Consider the following 23,060-nt stretch of genomic DNA (forward strand, 5'->3'; position numbering starts at 1 on the left):
ATTGTATCGGGAGGAGTTAGGTGCTGCAAGGAAGCATTTCCTACCAAGAAAATGTTCACCCTGTGAACACACATGGCTGAGGTTGGTCACAGAGGCATTCTCCAGGTCTCTTTAAGAGAACAATAGACTCGTAACTGACTGAGATGGTTTAAGGGAGGCCTAACAGAAACTTGAAGAAGACCGCTCTGTGGCCCCATCATGATTTTTGCCTGGTTTCTTCGGGATTAGGCTGCTTTTTGCCAGGTCATACTGTTCGAGAACTTGAAGACGAGGGCCAAGCTTCTTCTCTTGAGAGGGGAGGCAGCTTCTCCTCCACTTAAGGATCTGAATTTAACACAGGATCCCTTAGGGCCAGATTCATTTGCAAAATATTTGCTCAGCTGTGATGCTATAAAAGCCTCTCAAAGCTAAGGAAATCCTAAGAAATGGGTTATTCATGCAGCTATGCAGAGCTTAGTAGCCAACAAGAATTGTATTTAGTCCTTTCCTAAGCAGTAGCCTTCTAAACTTCTGCAAGATTTGTGACGTACATTAAGTATATTTCATGCAATAGTGATCTGACTCCAGTCATCTGAGTGTGAGATTCCTGTTCTTTCTGTGGAAATTGAAAGCCATTGTGAAAGCAGATGATAAAGCCCAGAAACCCTTGCCTGATTTTTTCATTAAGCTCCTGGCTAATTTCTGATAAGATGTCAAAGGTTTAATCAGTTTTAGTTTGAACAGCTTGATGAAAAATTATCTTTGTTTAATTACCAGTAAAATAATCTTACAACTAAATTTTCACAACACGAAGTGATATTTAATAGCAAATAATTGCAACTACATATTGTAGACATTTGTGGAGTAGAAAATTCAATATTTTCATTAAAAGGAAATTGGACTTCTATATACTTTAGAGGAAATAAATCTAAGAGCAAGATTCTGAAAGATGGGCATGAGTTCTATAAGTCTTTACTAATGAAAGGGGAAATTGTGATTTATAATCTAGGCCCTGGGCTGGAGTAGTGAATTTCTGAATTGAAACATCATTGTAGGCCCTCCAATCAACTTGCATTTGTCTCTGCATCTCTTGCAATCAGCTCAGGGACTTTCCCAGTGCTGTGCAATAGTTATGAGCATGACCATGGTCATTAAATCATGGGTTGGAATGTAATGTTTATCAGTTATTAGTAGTATGATAATGAATGAGGTGGTTCTTTACCCCCATCCTAGAGAATACCCTTCATGTAAACATTATAGTAAGAAAGATCTTGCGGCTAGGTAGGAATGAAGATTATAAGGAGACTCCTCATCTTGAAAACTAAGATGTTATCTGTGTCATCATATATTGTAAATAAATAAATAAGGTGATTTACATAAAGAAATTAGCAGATAGCAAGGCATGCAGTAGTGTGTCCAATAATGGTGGCAAGAAAATAAATATTTAAGGGAAAAATAAAAAGGCATTAGGTCAGTTGGTATCTGTTTTCACCAAGAAAACATAGTAAGCAAACAAAATATGTTTTCTCCTCCTTCCTGCCAATAAAAAAGGTTAGGAAGTGGCTGCAAAGTAGCTTCAAGTCTAGCTCCTGTGATACCACACCTTCAATGAGTTACAATTTTATTATTCCTTGGGAATCTACTGTAAAGTGGGATTCCGTCACTTCTGGAATGCCAGGGATTTCTTTTCATTCTAGAAAACTGACAAATAGCATTAAAAAAATAAGAGGAGGTAAGAAATGGTGCTTTCTGCCAGAAAGTGAGATCCAAATTGATCACAAGTGTACTAAAAATATCTGCCACCCTCCTACCCCCATTCCTCCACATACAGCTCCCCACAAGACAAAGTTTTCTCTTTGGTGAGGAGAAAACTGTGTACAGATTACATGACCTCACCCCTTTTTCAATCCCTTCAACTCCCCTTCCAACCTAATAGTATAGAGGCCAGTCATTTGTGGGCTAGTCCTGGCCTTTTGACACAGCCTTGTTTGAAAATATAAGATGTCATCTTTGGAGAATTTGACACAGAGGGTACAAAATGATAAGTAGTGAAGTTGAAAGTTCAAGGTACAGAGAGAGACCAAGAGAGCAAGCATGTGTCATGAGTGAAGCTGACATTATGGGGAAGTAGAAACTATGAATATGAAGAAGTATGATTTATAACATAGAGGTAGATGACAGACACACACATTAGAAAGTGAATAAGCCAGAGTAGAAAGAAGAGAATGGAGTAGATTTCTGGGTACTTAGGGAATGGCTAAATCCATGTAACTCTGCCTTTGGAGAGCATTATATTCTAATGACTTTGTTTGAGGATAGGAAGCCTTGGGAGGTAATAATTCTATTGGAAAAATCAAACATGGAATGCCTCCTGTGTCTCCATTTTAAAATGCACAAAGCCTTAAGGCTGACCAAAGACACAAATGAGAGCAGCTGCCCTAGCATTTTAGATGCCCAGATATTTGTCCCTCAATTCCTTTTCCTTTAATTAATGTGAGTGGAGAGTAAATACTTTTTAAAATGGATAGAAAAGGATGCCTCATTTGTTTACATATTTAAAAATAGTTACTGACTGTAAGTGATGTGTGATATCCTCTTCTTGGTACAATGCTAAGTCCAGTATGGAGTAAGGAGCGGACTTAGAAACGATTTGTGGTCCTAAGTTAGGACACACATAAGTAAACAGATTCTAAGTGCAGGGTAGTTGCATGCTATGATCAAGAGAAAGACAGGGTGTTGGGGGAGCTCAGGGAGGGACATCGACCTCAAACAGTTTCATAGTGCTAGGGAAGAGAGAGTAAGGAAGTTTCCTCCAAGAACTACACCTGAGAAGAATCATGGCCTGCCAGCAAACTCAGCCAGGTAAAGGGCAGAGGGAAATGCATGTGTGAAAGCCTCCAGGGAAAAAGAGAATGGGGTGTTCAGGAATTGCAAAAAAATATATTGTGTTCCTGGATCATAGGATATAAGAGGAGGCATAATGGAAAATTTTTGGGGGGAGAGGGGTGGTTTAGAAGCAAGGGCTGGGACATGTGAGCTGTTTTATGGCATATTAAGTGATTTGGAGTTGATCCTTCCAACACAGGATTTCAAAGGAGCATATGCTCATATTTGTAATGGGGAGGATAGGGAAGTTATCAGCTTAGAGAGATATTAAAAGAATGGAATTTATTGTACTTGGAAGACTCAGCCTGGTACCCTGATTTCTGTATCAGCATCTTGAGGAATTGGAGCAACATAATACACAGGAGGAACAATAGTTCTTTTCAAAGGAATGCAAGTGACATCGAGATGCTGAATTGAGTTGTCCAGCGGATATACAGGTTGGGGAACAGAATAAGTAGTAGGATGCAAATGGGTCTGGAAAATAGGAGAGAAACCCAAGACAGTGATATAATTTCAGTTTCTATCTTTGTAACAACCTATCTTTGCTAGGTATTTGGTTAACTTTGTACTATACAACTAATTCAAGTTCTTTATGCTCTCAACTCTGTGAGAACAGATTAGGGATTATTCACCTAATGTATAGATTTAAGAGTCTATGTTTTACCAAGCTGTATGGTCTAGAAATCTAATTTTGAGTGGATAAACAAAAGTGATCCAAGTTCTGTCTTTGATTTAGAAGTGTGGGAAAAAATACTTTGTTGACCTTGCTTTCATGCATAGCACAGAGTTATCTCTACCAGGTGAAGACAAACATGAAAAAGCACAAGTCACAGTCAATTTGTCCTAATTTTTATTAGTTATGTTCCAACATATTCCCATGGATGACAAATTCATTGTAGACACTCGAAGGAGAACTGGGATTTGCCATAAACATTCATATTAAATGTGAGGAGGGTAAGGTTACTTCTTCAGTCACCACGTTGAATCACTACATTAGATTTGGCTGATATAGATAGCTATACTGGGTGCCTCCCAGCACACACACAGGAAATATTGGCAATAAACAGAGAATAAACTACCTGGAATGGAGAAAAGCATTCTTTAATTATAGTATCTATACTAATAAAAGGGTAATATGCTGATTAGACCGGACGTCTTCTGGATGTCCTTCCAGATGTCCTTCCAGACAAAGCCACGGTGGCGGGGGCCAAGGCAGAGGTGCTTAGGGGTGACCAGGCAAGCAGGCAGAGTGGTTAGGGGCAATCAGGCCAGTAGGGAAGAGCAGTTAGGGGTGATCAGGCCAGCAGGGGAGGACAGTTAGGGGTGATCAGGCTAGTAGGGGAGAGCAGTTAGGGGTGATCAGGCCAGCAGGGAAGAGCAGTTAGGAGCAATCAGGCTGTCAGGCAGAGGAAGTTAGGGGCAATCAGGCAGGCAGGCAGAGGGGTTAGGGGCGATCAGGCAGGTAGGCAATGTGGTTAGGGGTGATCAGGCAGGCAGGCAGGTGAGCGGTTAGGAGCCAGCAGTCCCAGATTGTGAGAGGGATGTCCCAGATTGGAGAGGATGCATGCTGGGCTGAGGGATCCCCCACCCATGCATGAATTTTGTGCACTGGGACTCTAGTACTAGTATAAGAGTGGAAGCATAGGAAGTAATTAATACTGATGCATTTTGGAGCCTCCTTCATTGCTCAGTTATATGGATTACCTAGCCAATGGGATTGGCTACAGAAATTGATTTACCGGGAGTATATGAGGGCAGTGTCCACTTTATTTTATCTATCATGAATCCTCAACGCTTAGCACAATGCCTGGTAGGTAATACTTTACAAACATAGGTTATGCATATATGCATTTACAAACATGTACACTCAATATATATGAGTTAATGAGTGAATGAATAAATGAAAAATAATGCTTTCATTAGTAACCATGGATTGAGGATAATATTAATAAGAAGAGTCGCCAGAAATTCTGGATTGAGCTCTATACACTGGGTCACTCAACTGCTCCCTTTGTGTAATAATTGTAGCAGTAGAATTGAACTAAACAGCCAGGATGAGGGGTCATGTTTTGCGGATCAAACTTCTTTTCATCATGAAAGCTACTGGGTGGCCTCTGACATGATGTGTTTAAGTCATCAAACATGTCAGCTAATACCATGGAGAGACCACATGTATTAAAAGTGACAGACATAACAAGGGTCAGGGATTAAAGGTGAATTGCAAAGGGCTTTCACTGCATCTCTGTTGTTGTAACAGTTTCTGGTAGGTGGTACCCATGAGCAAAGAAGAATTATGAGGAATCATGGTGAGCAGTAGTTTTCTTTCTCAGGCTGCTCAGGAATTGCTGTCCACATTGAGCTGAATATTCTTGAAATGCTGTGATAATCACTACATCTATGTTGTTTGTGAGCAGCACAAACACATTAGGAACGTTTACCAGTTCTTTCTCATTATGTTTCATTTACCCAGTTTATTTATTTATTTTAATGCTCACCCAAGGATATGTGTTTATTGATTTCAGTGAGAGAGGAAAAGAGAGAGAAAGGGAAAAAAACCTTGATCAGTTGTCTCCCTTATGCCCCCCAACTGGGGACTGAACCCACAACCTACTAGGTGTATGGGACAATGCTCCAACCAACTGAGTCATTCAGCCAGGGCTACCAAATTTTATTTGTTATGTTTCCTGATTATAAATGTAGTATAGCATTATTGTTTAAAAATGAGTGAGGGAAACACTACTATAGAAAATTAAAATGTTGTGTATTATAGTACCCTAATCTAATATGCTTGCTGTATATAACCTCCTGTTAAATTTGAAGATAGTGTTTTATTCCTTAATCATACATAAAGAACTGTTAGAGGATTCCTTTATAGTATAGCAGGGAATGTATGAACAGGAAAAATCTAATGGCATTACTCTGTGTCCAGCAGTCTAATAAAATGCCATACCAGTGGTGGTAATTAGCACACAAAATATGACTTCGAGTTCTTTGAGGGCAGTGGTCAATGTCTTTATCTTGGAATCCCCAAGGGTGTTGACCAAAGGTTTACCTAGCACTTTTGAATGAGTGAGCGCTTATTAAGTGAAGGGTCAATTGCATGTAACAATAAATTCAATAAAAATCCTTCAAGGGGGAAATAGATATGGCCTGCAGTTACTAACAAGATTTAAGTATATATGAACATATTTTTAAAACATTTAGATGATGACATTTGGAAATTGTGAGCAGAACCAGAGAAAATTTGATCAAGTTTTTGAAGTTCCATTCTCTCCTCTGATTTATCTGTTGGTTGTGGTGTTGGGGCTATTGGGGCTGTTGCTATCTGACAGGTCAGTACTACACCATGGCAATTCACTGGGTAATTTAGGGAAAAAGTAATCAGAAATTGTGATCTATCAAGGAAATGGCATCACCTGCCCCGAGGCTTCTTTGCTCTCTCTAATCCCTGTCTAAGGTAAAGCTGAACTCAGCTGCCTACTGACTCAAGAGCAACCATTTCTCTCACAAAGCAGATTTATTTCCAAAAGAAGCTTCAACTTCCAAGTTTTGGACTCACTGGCTGGAATGTTGTTATTCTTCCTCAAAAGTTTTGGGATAAAGATACAATTTGTGATAGTTTTGAGACAAATATATTTTTTTTGTGTGTATAACATTTGAACTCTAAGGAGAAAAACGTTTCTATATACAATATATTTCAATATCTATTTGATATGCTGATTGTAAGAATTTTCTGTCACTGGTCAGCTCCATTCAAAATTAAGTCATTTCCCCCTGGGAATCAATATACTAGATCTATTGTTATTAAAGATCCATGCATAATGACCTTGACTAAGCTCTGCATCCCCACTCTTATTTCTTCACAGGTAACCCCGTTAAAAATCTAGCTGCTGTTTTAGGGATTATAGTATGGTAAATCATTGCTCAGAAAACAAATATAGAAACTAAAGTTACTATAATACATTCAGCAAATTATATAATCTGAGCCCATATTTTTCACTTCTCTTCCTCTTTCTTTGTCACAAAACTCATGGGAAGACATACTGCATGTTTTGACCCATTTTCTTGCTTTGAATAGCTGTATATTCTCTTGGCTCTTTGAGATGTTACTTATTTCTTATATCTTTTAACTCAAAGGTAAGCTCAGAAACTGGAAGGCTTGCTTGGTGCTAGCTGCTGGGATGACCACTCATGGTGGTATTTTTCTTGGTGACAAAACACAAGTTTGTATTCCCTCAGGACTTAGGCTAAGACAGTTTTTTATTTTGTTAATAGACTAGGTAGAGGTGGTTCTGTATCTCAGAATCAGATCCATGTTAATGCAGTTTACATATTGTATTACATGCCAATGAGAATGCCAAGCGATGAAGAGAGCTATGAAACAGGCTGTGGTGCTCAAGTCAACAACAGTTTCACAGAATCCTCTCTCTATCACCCAGTAGCATGGGGATCTAAATTATACTCACAATGCCAAATTATTAATTTACAATGAGAAATGCATCTGATGAGAACATTACTTGAATTGGCCTCATACATTGGTCCTCTTCTTGTCAATTAGTGACATGGGATGCCAATTTTTCTGAAACTTGCTGCAGAATATGGGTTCAAAACAATGAGAATGAATCAATCTTATGTTTTGTATTCCAACTAAGATGCTTTTAGCATTCTCCCCTCTACCAGGCTGACTTTGCCAAGAAAACTATACTGAATTAGTCCCTATAATCAGAATGGACAATGCATGTTTGTTTTCTGCCTTTCCTTTTCCTACACTTTTGTTTACCAACTATATCTTTCCAATATAAAAAGGACACTGTTGGGCTTTTATCTAACATAGTATTGATTCATCCAACCTCAATTACATTTCAGCCCTGTAGCCCTAAGATTACTTCTATATAATCTTTATAGGCATTTGGATTATTTCCAAAAACTCAGATCAAAGATGTGTAGTTTATTGGTCTAATCCCACATTTGTTTAATCATATCCTTTATTTTTGAATCCTGGAAATCAACTAGTTGCAGCTCACTGGCACTGAAAACACTTTTAGTTGTTTATTACATTTCCCAAAATGGCAAAAGAGGCAGAATTGTGAGAACCAAGGGACATAATAGTGTTATCTGCCTTTGGTATTTAATGCAAATTGAAATGAGAAGAAGGCTTGTTTTGAGAAAAAAAAAAATCCCAAAGTGGTAAAAACAAAACAAAACTAGGTTGTCTTTTTGTTAGAGATAGTAAATAGATTGAGATGATTTGGAGGGTGAGGGTACTTTTTTAGCATGAATGAGTGGACTCTCTTCTCACCTTCTGGAAGTATTCATAGAATGGCTCCATAATCTTCTGCTAGCTCCTAACACAACTGTATATATAAAAAGGGTCACCCAATATGGTTTCCAAGTACCACCTCCAAAGATGTCTGCTTGTTCAGAATAAAGAGTGAACATCAGAATACTTACAATATCTTTGACCCATGACCAAATATGATCAATTTCTTTTTCTAATCCAATATGACAAGCACTTATAACTTGTGAGAATAGATCTCTGTATAGAGTGTGTTTATATGCAAAAATTAAGATAACATTGAGTTTTGAAGCTGTTAGTACATAATGACATTTCACTTGATAGGTTATTGATTTTCTTTTTCCATTTATTTATTTTGTATTGAGCTCTACACTGGGAAAAGGCCTGGTGCTTTACATGGTGTCCTACATGTTTGAACTTTAAGAAGGTTCAAAGGTTTGCACATGGCCTGGAACGGTAAACATTTGTCCTAAAATCATCCTTCAGCTTCTGACTTGGCTTGTGATTTAATTGCCACCTCATTAATATGGACCACTGGTTGTGAATTTGTCAAAACAAGATACATCAAGAGAGCTGAGTGAAATGTTTCATGGTGAGAGACTTTTACCACTCCCCACCTGGCCCCTCCATGTTTCTTAAACTTCCAACTTCAAGAGACTCATTTGATAAACATGCCCTGTCCTCTAGGTCATTGGGTTAAGTATCAGTTCAGTTGTTTTGAACTTTTCACTTTTTCTGTGTAAGCAAAAACGAAGTGCTTACTGGGTTCTAAAACTAAAAGTCTATGAAGAAAAAGGACCTTATTGAAATAGTGAAATAAGCAAAATCTCTTTATGGCTACTCACCTTCCCTCTTTGGGTTGCCTTTTCGTGAATGATAACCTCATGTTCCCTGTATTTATACCTTTTTAGAGTTTTTTCATTAAAAGAAAAGGGACAGAGGGAAGGGCTATATTTAACCTTGATTATTTAATTACTAATGGTAAACCTTGATAGGGAAAGAAGAACAACTCCAGGAACTGAAAGTCATAACTCAAGAGAAGTGTCCCTACATATATAAAAGCTCCCTCACTCTATAAAGCCCCATGTAGAAAATTCATACATAGCCTATAAAATAAATAAGGACCTCATTTTGTGCCTAGTATAATACATGTGTTGCATATAAAAACACTTAATAATTACTATAAATAGTGTTATACATACAAGTACATATTTTTACTATAAACATTACATACCAATACATACATTGAGTAGTACCACGATTTTGCTGTTAAGAAGAGTATCCTATTCCACCTTTCTCAATTCCATTCTTACTCCCTAGAGGTGTCTTATTAACATTATTATTTTAAGTTTTTACTGGTTCTTATTTTGAGCTATCTGGTAGAGTACGTGATATCTTGACTTATCGGATTTAGACAATTTATTATGGAATTTGGAAGATGGACTTTTGCTCACCTGCACTTTCCTTTCCTTCTTTTACTAATATTCTTCTCCTTGTATTCATGTAACTGTAATATAATTGTAGGCTTTAGGTAGAATCCTTAAAGCTGTTTTCTTATTCTGGTAACTTGTGTCACTCTATTCCTCATGAGATAAAATGAGGATCTTAATCCCATATACTCTCCCCAACTTTTTCTCTCTCATTTCTGGTCCTAATTCTGTTAGCCACTCTTTTCTGTGTTTATATCGTTTCCAATTTATACTAACATTACAACCAAGTCTTTGTACAAAAGTTAACTTTAAATGTAGAACAATAAAAAGTATTAACATTATGACTGCATAATGTTAGCATTTTTTTTTGCTTTTATAGTCCAATGTCATGACCTCTCATTCACTGAAAATTTTTTTCTTACATTGAAGCAATTGCTTAAGGTTAAGCCTCATTTATTTTATTTTAATTATCTTTATCATAGCTTCATATATTTTTTACTCTCTTTCATATCACCAGTCCTTCCTCGTCTCCTAGAATCTTCCCCTTTCCTGGGCTCCTAGCTCTTAGAACTAATGCACAGCTGATATCCTGGGTTTCATTTTATTGTTCTTCTTGTTTGAATATGTTTCTTTTGTTTATCTCATCTTCTCATTTTATTATAATACATCATGAAGTAACTGCCTAAGAAAAGGAATATGGGAGGTAAATATTCTGGTTCTTGCACACATTCATATTTGTGTGGTACTTTGAGCATAGAATTCTAGGTTGAAATGAGTTTTCCTCTGGAAAATTCTTGATATTGATGAGAACTCAGTTACCAGGCTGTCTGGTTCCAATTTATCTCTAAAAACTTTTAGGATGGGAAGAGATCAACCAAAGAACTTGTATGCATATATGCATGACCAAGGTTCACAGACGGTAGGGTGGTGAAGACCTGGGGTGGGGGGTGGGGGGGTGCTAGAAGAAGTCAATGGAGGAAAAAATGGAACATATGTAATAGTTTCAACAATAAAGATTTTTTAAAAAAAACTTTTAGGATCATTGCATTATTTTAGGTGCTTAAATGTTTTCAGTGACTCACTTTTTTTGGAGGATAAATTTGAACTTATGCATTCACTGAGACTTCTTTGTAGATGTATGGGTTACTTCAGCTGAGGGGAATTTATTTCTATCATTTCTTTAATAATTTTCCTCGTTCATATTCTCTCTTCTCTTTTTGTGTTTTCTAGATCTTACAGATTTATCCTCCCTCATGATATCTGTCTTTATAGCTTGGTCTGTATTTGTGAGTTTCTTGACTATGTCCTTAGTCTTTCTATTATACTCATTTATGTCAACAATCATATTTTAATTTCTAAGTTCTCTTTCTTGTTCTTTATTTTAATTATTCTCTTTGAAAGCCTTCTGTTTTTATTTTTTGGTTTTAATAGCTTCTCCAATTTGTCTAAGTTTATCAGAGGTGTGTGTTTTTTTCTTATTTTTTAAATTACCTATGTTTTCCACCTTGTCTATCTTAGTCATTACCCATAATGTTGCTGGATTGCCTAATATGTGTGATATGCTTGATTGTCTGGTTAGTAGAGGGAGAAAAATGGCTGACTGCTGTGAGGATTTGTTGTTGTTGTACTTATAGAATCATTAAGCCATAAAATTTCTATCCTGAGTGGCAATTCTAGGAATAAAAGACACATTAAGGTGACGAGTGGTGATTTGGCATTAATGGGTCACTACCATAAGATGACAAAATTGTTGTTCTCAGATGTGAACACCTAACTAAAATCTCTTTCTCATGATAATGTATTCAAGTGTTTTAGAGAAGCACCTTTGTTTGCATTAATTTTTCTTTTGTTTGTTTCGGATTTTGGTTTTGGATGATGATGATGATGGTGATTTGCTTGGGGTTAATCCAGCTTTTTGTTTCCTGAGATTGAGAATGGAGAAGATGTACAGAAGAAGGTAACAGTATACATAGCTGTTTCATATACAGAACTTAAATTGGGTTCTATTTTCAGTTATAGCTTTCATTTTTTCCCCTTAGACTCAATATCCTCACCAATTCTGTAGTCACTGTATCACATATTTTGGACCGTGGCTTCTTCTGCATTTTCTTTCTAATCGTTCCTTTCCATTTTCTCCCTGCATCATCATCACCACAACACCCACCCTCTTAACTGTTATGCACTTATTCCTCTTTTTCCTATGGATTATATTTATTTTATTGCTATATATTATATTTATGCTATGTAAATAATATTATAAATAATATATGTATTATGAGTAATATATTTAATATAAATATATTAATACATTTAATATATACATATTTCATAGAATCTCTGAAAGGAGTATAGACATAAATGTATTATCTTTTTGAACTATAATAATTACTTACCTTAAATATCACTAAATCTAAAAATTAATGAATTCTCCATTCTTTGTGTGTGTTTTTTTTAGGATTAAAAGTACTTTCTTTAAAATTATTAGCATAATTCCCTCTGATATTGTATTATCTCCGAGTGTGTAATAACTCCTAATCTTTGGAATTCCTCCTGCCCCACACACCTAGATCTCAATATTATCGTTTTATGATCACAGTTGTTTCTGAACTTCCTTTATTTACCTGATATGTGCACATTTGCCCCCAAGATGTTATAACATCTAACAACTATAGACAATTCCAGGCTTGCTCCCTTTTTCTTGTGATCTGCAAAGATATATCTTAATCCTTACACTAGTTTGTCATGTGCAGTATTGTATGCCACCTACTCTCTTACTGGTGATGTTTTAAAATAAGCACTGTAGGTAACCATGAATCACAGTGAACTTAGGTTCTCCATCGTCTACTAGTCACTGACTTACCTTTTTTCTCCTTTCATAACTAGGAAAGTCACATTTCCATACATTTGATTTCGGTGAATGCACATAGCTAGGCAGGTAAAGGAAAGAGGCAGAAAGAGTAGCTGTTGGCCAGGTGAACTTTTGGGAAAGTCCTGCTATATAGAGAAGGCCTCTGTCGCTGGTGAGAAATATGAGCCATACTCCATGTTGTGTCACATTAAAATGTAAATCACAGGGAGAATTTTTAAAAGTAAAATCTAGCCAAAACAAAAACAGAGAACGGAATTCCCAGAAAACGCTATGACATGACAGATATACGAGTACCCAAGAGAATGGGAAATTCCGAAAGCCTCTCAGCCAGGTGTGGAGCACAGGGAGTGCCCTGGGCTCTTGCACTTTGAAGCGTGCCGGCTGGAAGAAGAGCATGCTAGACTAGACAGTTTTATTGTGTTCTGTGCGGTGACCTTTTTAAAGGGAAAGGTTTTCTGCGATATTTAGAGTCCACTCCTGCATCTGCCCTAGAGTTTGCTTGGCAGGAGGTGCGCATGTGACACCAAACCTTCCTTAGGAGCACAGTCAGCTTAACTGTCTGGGGAAGGCACTTCAGGGGTATTGTTCAGATGCAACAGCAGGGGGTCTATCCCTGGGCTTGTCTTGCTACTGAGTTCATAGGATCTTCTGGAGTCTGAACAGTGTGTTAACTATTTCTTCAGACCTCAGATTTGGGGGGAACTAGTTTTTTCTCACTTTGACCAGCGTTATATGCATAGACCTGCTGGAGGTTCTGCCGCCTCCCACAATCTGACAGCCTCATGGAAAGTCCAATAAGTGGACATTGTTTGCATAAGAGAGGGCTCTTTCTAAAGAATTCAAGAGAACATCACATAGAGAGACGTGCCTTCTTCCTGTATTTCTCTCAAGTGTCTGTTTTCCCCTAGTCTAGCCCAGGGAAGACAAATTCCACTTATGCATGTAGCAACCATTGCCTTGTGTGCAATTCTGTGTTGGGGCGGTGCTCAATCCTGGGGTGATACTCATTGTTGAGGGCCTCACTGTAGTGCTACTTCCTCTGTGAAGCACCCCTGAACTCCCCAGGTGCACCTGGCAGCCTTCCCCGCCTCCTCACTGCTGTTGTTCTTCTGGCGCACCTCTTTTATGCTACCTCTCATGCAGCGATGTGATTTTTTTGGATGCTTTTGGCTGCCTGACTCCCTAACGCCTGGAATTATGACTCTTTCTCCTGGCTTTTCTAGCACCTGGCAGAGCCTGACCCTAGCAATTAGTCAGTAAAAAATGTTCAAGATAGAACTGCTAAATGAGACATAAGCTCTTTCCACAGTCCAGAGATGGCAATAAACATTGATTTGTTGACCAAAGTAATAGAAATATCAGGGTGGGGAGTTAAGATTTGAACCCTAGCAGCTTGACTCCAGAGTCCGTGCTCTTGACACTGTTTCAGACTGCCTTGCACATAAATATCGTGGTGTGAGAAGAGCTGTTTATAGCCACTGGCATTGAGAGAGAACACTTGCTGGTAAAGTCTGTTCAGCTGCTCGCTATGCATATGATGTTGAAAAAGTTATTTATCCTCTCAGAACCTCAATAAACTCATCACTAGGATGAGAAAGTTGTAGTAAATGATCTTATAAAATTCCTATTAGTTCTAAAATGCTCTACTTATGCATCTAATGGTATTGGAATGTGGGCTGTATGAGATGAGAGATAAAAATACAGGCAAGATATAAGACAGGAAGATACAAAAGATTTTCTGGAGATGACAAAAATAGTTTAAACACTGACTAATGGGTAAAACTTGTATAAAAGAGGCAAAATGGAAAATACCTTTGGATGGTGGCAGGCAAAAGATCAAAAGAATGCTGTTAGCCTTTTTTTACACAAAGCGACTCTAGAAATTGAGTAAATTTCCCAGAGGGCAGAAACTGGGTAGTTCTGTCTCTACATTCCTTAAGATGGTTCATAATATGGAGCCACAGAGTGGATGTTGATCATAGATATACTGAAAAATATCTTCCAACTCACCCAAATATTTTTAATCTGAAATACTTATTTTAATGTATTTTAAAATAATACTCCTAAACACTAAATATTCTAAGAACTTCTTTATCAGTGACTTTGTTTTTGTCTACCTGCCACATCCTGAAAAGTAGGGAAGTAATGACTAAATATAGTTGAACATTATTTTTTAATCTGTATCAACCACTGAATGGCTAAAATTCAACCTTTATATATAGCACATTTTTATTAATTTGGATTGATAGTAAATGAAAAGTCTGATTTTTGAAACTAATGTTACTTTTTATTTTATTCCAGCCAGTTAAAAACATTAACGATTCTAATTGATGGGCATTGCAAGACTTCCAAATCAAGGACTGTTAATATTTTTGTTTGCTTATTTTGTTTGTTTTAGAAATCAAAAGTTTCCAGAAAAATAAAGATCAACATTTTCTAAGCATAAAAGCAAGTAATGTGACACATATAATATCAAACTAGCTTATACATATACATTCACTCCTGTAAACCGTTGCTTTTCATAGGTCCTGAGACTGTGTATTTGAATCAGGAAAAAGTCTATTTTGTATTTAATTATTAATTAATTATATGTAAATATTGTGGGCATTTCTGATGTGGTTTAAATAGACTACTCTCACAGTATTTCACTTCTGTTATTTACGTTTTACGTCACCGAATGATATATGGAATAATGCCCCATGTTGGCAATTAGAAAAACCTTGGTTTAAGTTTTGTCTTACTGTTCACTCTCCATGCTACCTTGAGAAAGTTGCTTAACTTTCCTGATGCTCAGTTTCTTTACATGAAACAAGGGATGGAGAATGCTGGTAGCATTGCCCTTCAGATTTGTTATAAAGAAAACAGGTAAATGATGTAAACTCTGTGGTGTTTATGTTACAGGTAGTAGGTGTTCAATAAATAATATCCATTGCAATATTATTACTCATTGCAAAATGATTCACTAAATTAAGGGTAAATTAGAGTCTGTTCTGGTTTAAAGTACTCTAAAATCCATGCATCTTGCTGTTAGTGTGCTCTGTAAGTGACAGAGCAACAGAACATACTGCAGATAGCCTGGGAGCCAGGTTTTGGTTTCCAAAGCTATTAACATAGTTGCATGATTCTAGAAAGACAATGAAATGCTCTTGGACAAATTATCAAAAATAATTGTAAGACTGAACTACAATTTTATCATGTGATCTTCCTTGAGAATTGTCACCCTCAAGAGTATGGAGTTTCTGCAAATGGTCTCTATACCTATGTTATTTTGTCAACAGATATGAAAGTATCTCTACTTTCATGAAAGTTATTACTGTTACGAATGGACCTAAGGTCAGATACAAAACTATTTTAGGGACTTATCACCTATATTGGACCTCTGAGACTGGCTGAATATGGTCACACCTGTTACCTCATTATCACTGAGAATTGTCCTGTGAGATTCAGTAACCCTTGGCCCAAACTCAGTTCCATAGTACTTAGAATAGGCCAGTGTCAAATTGCATCCTTAGTTATTAAAAAAGGACATACTATAATAGAAGTCTTTCTAATTATGTTTTTATATCCTTTCTTATCTGCCTCATATGTTGCTATCTTTTCCTCTATTAACCTTCTTATTTGTAGATGACTTTCTCATGTAGATGAGAAATTTAGTTTCAGATTTGGGCTACTTCCTAAGTTAAGTACCTTGATTAATCTTCAAATTCTTCAGTTTTTATGTTGAAAGAAATAAGTCACATTTCTGGAAAATTAGGGAGGCATAGGAATAAGGTTGTGAGCCCTGTACTGACTTAAGTTTCTAAGGAAGAGAATTTGAGCAAATTTTATTAAACATACCTGGATACATGTGCAATTTCACCTTCTTCAGAAATTGTCTGTTTGTTAAATAAAACTCATGGCAGATGGAATCCTCTTATCTTACAACTCAAGCATTCAACATTCTGAGAACTCAGCAATCATTTTATGTTCCTTATGGGGCCTATGTGACCTTAGAGTATGCATGAATCTCTCTGGGTCCCACTTTTCTGACACCTTTCTTTCAGAGTTGTATGCAACAGAAGAGCTATTTTGACATTTTCTACTAAGTTTAGAAGGTACTAATTAACTGACAATCCCTTTCCTTTCTCACCACTTGACTGATGTCATTCTAAATGATTGCATGAAGCCATTCTATAGGTCTCACTAAAAGAATTGTGCTGTTCCTTTATTCTGGTTCTGTCTTTATGCTCAGCACAGACACAATCCTTGTTAGTTTTATCAAAATCATGTGATAATCTCTCTAATAAAAAACCCCTGATTACAGTTGCATTCTTTTGTCAACCCTCAAGAGTTGAGCTTGCTCTACGTGTTGATACTGTGGATCAGGCTGAGATGAAATACTTTGAGGACAATCTTTTCCTTATTGAATCCCTGGAAGGGAAAATGCTATGTATAAAAGAGGTGAGCCACTGGCCATTTTGCTTAGTGGTTAGAGTTGTCCCATACAATGAAGAGAGGCAGAAGAATGTGCTGCACTAAATATAATAAAAGCTATGCTTTTGACACTTTTTTATAGACCACTGCAAAAATATAAGTGTTTTTTAGTTATTTTTACTTGTCGGGTTCACATTTCTTCCAAATGTAATTCCAGGCTGAGATAATCCAAAAGATGGTCAGATTTACATTGATTACCATAACAATTTTTTCACTTGGTTAAGAGCATCAAATGTGAAAACGGAATTTCATAGGTTTTATTGCAAATCATTGAAGTCTGAAGTAATAATGTAGAACACAGAAAAGAAGCTCCAGAGCAATACAGCTGCAACTAACCTGTCTGGAAAGAGACCTTGATCAAAATGATATTCAGTGAAAGGAAAATATTTTCAATGATCAGATTGTTAGTGTAATCAATGTTTTTGATAACTCCATCTAAATGGCCATTAAGGATAAGTAATTGGACATTTAATGCATTGTTGAAATTTGTGTGAATGAAAAGGGGAGATCTTACCAGTTATCTTGGGACAACAGGCTTTGAACTAAGATTATCCTGGGAAAACCGGATGTATGGTCCACCTGGTAATGGTCTAATCATTATACATCTGCGTTCTAAGTGGACAAATGGCATCTTGTCATGAAATAAACATTCAACTAAGAAAAATTGCACTCAAAGATTTTAATAAAGCTGTGAAGGAAGACTTGTTAGGCCAAGATGTGAGAGAAATCCAGGGCCTGGTGCAAGAAGTCCTACCATGAAGAGCCGGGAGTGACTCTCAAACTACTTCTAATGTCCTGAGTCTTAAGGATTCACCTGGCTGTCAAAACCACTTGTCCCCTAGACTGTGATTGACCTGTGATACTGGCTGGCAATCACCCTCAGTGATGGTTTAGCTTTTGACTAAATCCTGACAGTTTTTGCCATCCTTCAGTGCTCTTCATAGGAGGAGTTCAGTTATCAGCATGCACAGCATATAGTGGACTCCATCCACATGAACTTAAAAAAATATATTGCTAAAGTCTATAATTAACAAGCTGATTCAAAAAGGATTATTAACTATAAAATATATGGATTATCATCAAGGAAAATTATTTCCTACAGCCAGATTGATCCAAGCTAATCCTTAGGGAAACTGCCACAGCCAGTTGGGGGAAATGGATCATAGCATTTCTAAGTTTCTGTCAGCACCTCTTTTCTGTGTTTGACAGCTCTTAAGCCAGAAGTATAAGAACTGAAAGTGATAAAAAAATGAGTGTAAAATTTTATGAGCCTATTCCATAAGGGCCATATACTAGATGTACATTTTAAGTACAGACTGATTTCATAGCAACATAATTGATGGAGCAACTCAAAATTCCTTGGGGGGAAAAATGAGTTAACCACCGAAAATGTTCATGACAACCAAAATTAAAGGCAAAAAATGAAATTAGGATATATGAGTTTTAACTTTAGTTCTTCTGTTGATTTGCTTTATAAATATATGGGCTTTAGGCTTTCTTGCCTTAAAAAAATCCATGAAAATGCTCATAATGATGCCCAGGCTGCTCCTGACCCTGCAGAGCAGACTCCCATGGATGAAGTGTTTAGATGGAGAGGGACTCTGTAGTCACATATACTTGACCCTGAGAGTGAACTTCAACTTTGGAACTGATTGGCAGGCCTTTGACTGTTAGAGGACTCCTTACACGGCAGGAAATCCACCTCTTCTCCACACCCACTGGATTGAAATATCCTACTTGGTAAAAATATCCTTCTTCCAAATACATTTACTATGTTTTATGTATTCTCCATCCATGATTACTGAGGAAATGTGGAAATTAATTTGTCTTTGGTTAATTGGCTTTAAAGAAAAGAAAAAGAACATTTTTTTCATATATCCAAATTTAATTTGACAAGTTTAACAAAAACTTTTAAAGATAAAACAATGTGGATGTATTTCTCTATAAACACCAGCTATTATTAACCCTTTTCAATGCTTGTAGAGTTTCTCAGAACAGAACTGAACCTACAACATGAGTCATTTGTTCCCAAACCCAAATTTAAATAACACACCTTCCTTGAGTTTCCATCCATTGCTGAATATGGTTTCTAAGAATGGGATGACATGGTTCCTGGTAATGTTAGGTCATTGTTCTGTGAGTCAGAAGTCCTGGGTTCTAGTCATTAACACCTTACTTTGTGGTGGTGGGTAAATCACTTAACCTTTACAGTTTCATCTTCTGTAAAACATGGAAGATAGGCTTAGTGCGAATGTTTGTTTCTACTCTAAATGCTTTAGATACTTTAGCTCAGTGACATGGCTCATGAGCACACTGTGATAGAACTAGCAATTGCAAAAACAGTGATTATAAGGTGAAGGAACCTGGGAGTTTCAGCCTGGGAAGTAAAATCAGGGCATGTTGTCAAAGTCAGACACTGGGTTACCACATGTCATAGTTGGCTTGGGATGCTATAACAAACAGGCCATAGACTCACAGTCCTGGAGGCTGGAAAGTCTGAGCTCAGGGTGCCAGCAGGCTTGGTGTCTAGGAAGAGCCCACTTTCTGGTTGACATATATCTTCTTTCTTGCTCTGTCCTCACATGGCAGGGAGAGAGCAATATCTAGTCTCTTTCTCTTCTTATAAGGACACTAATCCCATCATGGGGCCTCTATTTACCCTCGTGATCTCATCTAAACCTAATTTCCCCCCCCAAAGGCCCTCCATTCTAATAAAATCCCTTGGGGGTTAGGTTTTAACAAATAAATTTTGGGGAAATATAAACATGCCATCCATAGCACCATAGGAGGAAATGGCAACGGTGACAGATGTACCAGAGACATGCATAGTAGCCATGGACTATTCCAAGGCTCAGACAAGCTTGTCTCAATGGGAAGACAAGCAGAGGGATGGCAGAGTAGAGGATAGGAAATCAACAAGAGTTGTTGCTGGGGGATTTCTTTAAGAGCCATGAGCTCAGATCTGTGTATGGCCTTACCTCTCTTGGTGTTAAGAAGCAGACTTCTGGATAAACCTGACACTCTGCCCTTGAGTCCCTTCTTCAACCAGGCTAGGGTGAGGAATAGGTTTCATGCCATGATGACAGCAGTGGAGGCCTGCCATAGATTTGTGGGTATCAATAGCCAGGTGTGCCCTTGAATCATATTCCCTTCTGACAAAAATAAAAATGTGGCCAAGTGCCTATTGCCTGTTGAACCTAATGGTGTAGTTGAGAATTATATTCATTGCTATGGGTTGGAACCCTAACAGAGATTACTATGACATATTCTTTGTCTTTGTGAAGTGGGCATGTGTGGAATGCTGGATGTCCTTGGAGGAATGGCAGAACTTGAACCATAAAGAAGATGGCATTTATGAGGAATAATATCAGAAAATGTATCTAGCTTTATAGGTGGAAACTAAAGCAGATTGGCATGAGAATGGCCAGGTGTTACCTCCTTAAAGAAAGAGTGAAGGGGTCCCTCAAGACTTGTCTGCCATTGGGCATCAGACTTATATACTAGGATTATGTTTATTTCAGATCTCCCAGAGTTTGAAGTGGGCCTATTTGAATTTGACACGTAATCACCTATATTAAGACAAAGAGCAATGAATGAATTACACTTTTGGTTACTGTCTGGAAGGAAGGGCATGAAATTCAAGTTGGAATAAAGCATATTTTTATGGGTATGTAGTGGATCTCATAGAGCATGATTTTTTTTTTAGGGAAGCCAGTATTACAGAATCTTCTTGAGATTCAGACTTATGCCTTATCATCTGACTGGAGGCGAGGTTCAGAAAAAGCTTACATCTTGACAAGTAGTGCATTAAATAGAGCTTTATAGCACTGGTGGATGAACCAGATGTCAGAAATCGAGACTTGGTGGTTTGAATATGAGACTAGGACATTTCTTTGCAAAGAGGGACACTTTAATGGAGCTACCAGAATAGCCTAAGTTCTGAGAGTGAAGTGGGTCCTCTTTGTGAGAAAGTGCTGTAGAGTAAGGATGCTATGACCCTGAGACTAGAGATGACCCATAGCAAAACCAAGGGACCAAAGACCTTGGACTTGTGAAGGCAGTGCCCATACCTCCCAGGGATCCTTCATCTGAACATGTATGTCATTCCCAGATCTCCCTGCAGTGGTCTTAGGAACCTGAGTCCTAGTTGAGATTCTTATGGCTCTTCCCACCCAGGTCCTGCCAGTTTAGTGTGCCTATTATACATTTTTCTCCAGGAAGGATATAGAGATAGAAATATAACTAGAAGGTCCTCAGTGGTAGAGAGCTCTGTGTGGTCACAACGGGGACAGTAGTTTAAAGGATAGCCCTATTGACATTGACAGCTAATGCCAACTACAGTAGAGTATACTTGGGAATGAATCTCTGAGAAGCGTCAAGCCATAGTGGAAATTACATGTATTTATTTAGGTAATAAATATGTATTAGAACATACTGTACGGCAAACACTGACCTGGGTATGGAGCTTGAATTGAGAGCCAGATAGATGCAAAGCCCACTTTTAGGAAGTTTAGAACCCACTTTCAAGCCAAACAGATCTGGGTTCTGCCAATTCCCAGTCTGATACCTTGGAAAATTTACTTAATTTTTTAATGTGAATTTTCTCACATGTAAAATGGCCATTTTAACATTGTTTTGCATGACTGCCAGATGGGTTAATTGAAATAATATCTTTCAATGTCTGATAAAGCATATAATAATCAGTAGCCATAATTATTTTAGCTATTAAAATTAAGACTAAAAAAAAGATTTGAAACTACTGTATTGGCTTTTCCTTCTTCATAAGGGGCATAATTATTCATCAAGGAGCATCATACAATTTTTGATTCCCCTTTTTGTTTGTTTTTTGCTTTGTATCCAACCTGTAAGCAAATTCCATTATTTCTACTTCAAATTATATCTCAATTTCATTAATCTCTCTCTCTACATCCAAATTAATGAAAATACCATATGCTGTATATAAAGTAAGAATCTTAGCCATTTAGTGTTGATACGATCTAGGCCACTAGCCCTTAACTAGCCTCATTTTCATCACTCTTACCTTCTTATAACACTTTCTCTGCAAAACAGCAGCCAGAGTGATGAGTGATAGCTTTACCATACATGTGAGATCATGAGGTCCCCTTGCTTAAAAGTGTTCAGTGGATTTTCAAAGCACTTACCATTCTAATCTGAACTTGATATCATAACCAGACCTCTCTCATTCTCTTATATTTCATCTCATACCACTTCCACTCACTAACCCCCATCCCTGCTTCCTCCCACCTTCCTTCAGCCTCACTTTGTTCTCAGTTCCAAGAACACACCAAGCTCTCTGCCACCTCAAGGCCTTCTTACCTGCTGTTCTCTCTGCCTATGATTCTCTTCTCTCCACTCTTGGCTGAACTATCCCCTTCTTAATTTTCTACTTGCAGCCTTAACTGAACTAGCTCATCAGTCTGCTCAGTCTTCTTCCTAGAACTTGCTATGATTTGCTTGTGTTTGCTTATGCATTCACCTCCGCGACAATTAAATTCTTTTCTGTTCATTTTTAAATTCCTACTTACTGGCTCAATGTGAGGCACTCATTAAATATTTTTATAGTAAATAATTCCAAATGAACTAATCGTTCATTGTAAACCTGCCATGGTAGAATGATAAGACGTGATCACCACAGTTTTGTTGTTGAACACTGTATTTCTGAAGATCTATGTGACTTAGTCTGGTGCTGGTCGCCTCTCTACCAGTGAAGTGTTCCTGTGTCAGTCAGTTGTGTAGACCCACTTTCTAGATTAGCCGTGTTTCTTCCTTCTGTGCCATTAACTGGGAAGTTTAAACCACTTGGGAATACTTCCTTTTTAGTTACCATTCCTAATATGGCAGTGGAAGTGTGGGGAGCAGAGTGAGGCATTCAAACTGTGGTTTTCTTTCATGTTAGCCATTCTTAAAAATAGGTGCAATGACAAAGGATTCATGAGCAGGGCATGGGCCTTGGTTTTAGGAAATGTATGATGCAGAGGTGGAGCAAAGGGCTTTGGAGTCAGATAAACCTGGGCTTGAATCTCGGCTCTATTGTTCACAAATCATGTTGATGCAAGGTAATTTTACTGAATCAATTAGATAATTTCCCTAATGTGAGTCTCTAATA

The sequence above is a fragment of the Myotis lucifugus genome, unplaced genomic scaffold, assembly GCF_000147115.1.
Source record: "Myotis lucifugus unplaced genomic scaffold, Myoluc2.0 scaffold_26, whole genome shotgun sequence".
Classification (NCBI taxonomy): domain Eukaryota; kingdom Metazoa; phylum Chordata; class Mammalia; order Chiroptera; family Vespertilionidae; genus Myotis; species Myotis lucifugus.